Source organism: Daphnia pulex, chromosome 3, assembly GCF_021134715.1.
Source record: "Daphnia pulex isolate KAP4 chromosome 3, ASM2113471v1".
NCBI classification, from domain to species: domain Eukaryota; kingdom Metazoa; phylum Arthropoda; class Branchiopoda; order Diplostraca; family Daphniidae; genus Daphnia; species Daphnia pulex.
Genome location: NC_060019.1, coordinates 10,027,552 through 10,030,048, shown reverse-complemented (window position 1 = coordinate 10,030,048; position 2,497 = coordinate 10,027,552). Strand labels below are relative to the sequence as shown.

The window sequence follows — 2,497 nt, the reverse complement described above, 5'->3', positions numbered from 1 at the left end:
GTTTTCAGAATCAGCTAATAATATGTTTTTTCTTCCGATTCCTAAATGTAGACTATAATAGTTACATCACTGCTTATAGATGCTAAAGGATATGGAACCACGTTTTTCCTGTCAAATGCAAGCCACAATGGGAACAGTATGATGATAAGTTAGCCAGATGTGGTCTCTTATTTACCACAGCCAGCTTCGCCCGCCAGCCAGATGGAGGAACATTTCTTTCCTTGATACAATCATTTGCCAGTAGATATAAATATGTACCTCAAATCGGCATAGTCAAATCACTTGGTTAAGTAGCCTAGTGTCTGGAGTAACGTTATTCGTTTGCTGACGATGGCATCGCATCAATTAAACGGGAATGCGGCCGCCACAATTGCCATTGTAGTCCTGGTGATGTTTGTGTCGGTGATGGCTCAGTCAGGTGAAACGGACTGTTCTAGTCAGTCATATAGAGAGGAAAGCTGTACGTAACTACTAACTAGATCAATCTTGTTTTCATTAGTTAACAATTACCGATTTTATTCATCGTTTTAGTGAACATAGAGAAGCCTGAGCCGATTCCTCATTTTTTACAAGAATGTATTGCCACCAACCAAATCCAGTCTGAGGGTACTCTCTTTTTCGGGGGGATAAGCCCAGCACCGCATCGAGCATCAGGCAGCACCAGGAATCTTTTGTGTCACCTCCTCATTGGAATTTGCAGCATTCTGGGCCTCGTTTTGGGGCGTCCCTAGAGTCGAGAAAAAGCTGAGACCGTTCTTCTGAAAATCAACAAGTGGCTAGGGTTTTCAGGTGTTTATATATTCTTATGCGTCTCCTGTAGGCTTGTCGGAATATTGTCTTGTGGCATCAATTTATTCTTCAAGCTACTGGTCTGAAACCCTTGCAGGATTAAACTGTTAATTGAGCAGTTATTATTATTAATAACGCAATTTACCGCAAGCCTAAATTTTAGTTCTGCTTCGATTGAGTTTCTGTTTTCTCTCTTTTTTTCCCGTTCATATTGCATCAACGATTATTGAAATATTATATTATATACACCAGAAAGTGCCGAAGTTGTGGGGGCAAAAAAGGTCCCTCCCTCCTGGCGCTTGATGTTTTTCGAATAAAAATTATATTTTCTTTTCCCCTCCAATCTGAGACGATTCATTTTTTCTGTTAACTCATTTTATTTTTAAAATAATTAATAACTCTACCACCGCTTATCAATGAATGCCTAATCGACTAAGGAACCGCAATTCTTTCCTGTCAAGATTCGTTATGATTGCCGCACTTCTTGGTTTATTTCACAGCTTATGCAGTGTTATTCTTTTTAAACAAAATTAGGTTGAATTTCAGTATCAACTTAAAATGTATTTACAATGTACAGGGCTAGAACGACGGGTCCGTTACTTTTATATTAAAAAACGATTAGAGAAAAATAGAAAAAGCAAACAAAAAGTCCAAGAAATGGGCACAGAAATCCCTTTTTGGTTTTTCAAATTTGTACAAAAGGAAGGGTGAGATACCTTACATAAAAGGGGAGTTTCCAGAACTTTTTGAAGGCCATTTCTTTCTATCATTACGAATCTGACAAGGTTACGCAATGAAAAAGAAAGAAAAAAAGTGTTTCGTAACTTACGAAGGTGTCGGGCGGCCATATTTGCATCTCTGCCGTATTCATCGTCACAGATCAAAGTAGTTCAGTGAAAAAGGAAAATGTCGACGAGCGCTAGAGCCTCGATTCCCATTCAAAAGAATAAGGACAACAACAACAACAACAACAGTGATGTGACGCCGACACTTCCAGATGGGGAGAGCTGCCACCCATCTGCGTCGACAACATTCCACCTCCTACACCTCACATCCGAAATGGTATTCCAGCAACTGGTCGAAAAGAGGAGCTGCCCGGCAGGTCGTTGTAAAACATTTTTTTTTAACGATTGAGAGTTTATTCGTGTTTTTGGTTGCATTTTTCCAAAACGACATTTTTCCACCTTCAACCCCTTTTTCTGTTGTGTGTACACAGTCGGAACGGACACTGAAAACATGTTGTCGTTCACGTTTAGTTTTTTTTTTGGGGGGGGGGGGGGAACTCTCTGGTTCTCATCATTTTCTTAAAAGAATGCAGTGTATAATAATAACAGGTTTTTCTTTAAGGCAATCGAATTCGAACTTTGAACAATTTTTTCGCCAATTTCGTGCTGGCCTCTTGTTGACGGAATTAGTCGAATGCCAAGTTTAATGATATCAATGTCGGTCGGCGCTTGTTACACATTTTCTTCTTTTTGTAACTTGTTAACCTAAAAATGAAGAAGAAGTTACATTTTTTTCAAAAGGAAACAAAACTAATGGAAAGTAGTAGGTAGTTTTTCTTCCGAAAATTTAACTTTAATTTTTTTTTCTAGGATTTTGTCGTTTTCTCCTTTTTTTTCCGTCTTTGTCACAAACACAAAGTTAAGACGTTATCGGTTCGCTCGGTGACACATGTGACTAGAAAGTTTGGCTTTCACGCAACGAT

General features: G+C 38.9%; 1 long non-coding RNA gene across 1 annotated transcript; it reads left to right on the top strand.

Annotated features, from left to right (window-relative positions):
- The first annotated feature begins 252 nt into the window (after positions 1-252).
- On the top strand, positions 253-1,210 carry LOC124191051. The gene is made up of 2 exons (XR_006873248.1): positions 253-460; positions 532-1,210. It is a non-coding gene; the product is annotated as an uncharacterized LOC124191051 (long non-coding RNA).
- Positions 1,211-2,497: the final 1,287 nt, after the last annotated feature.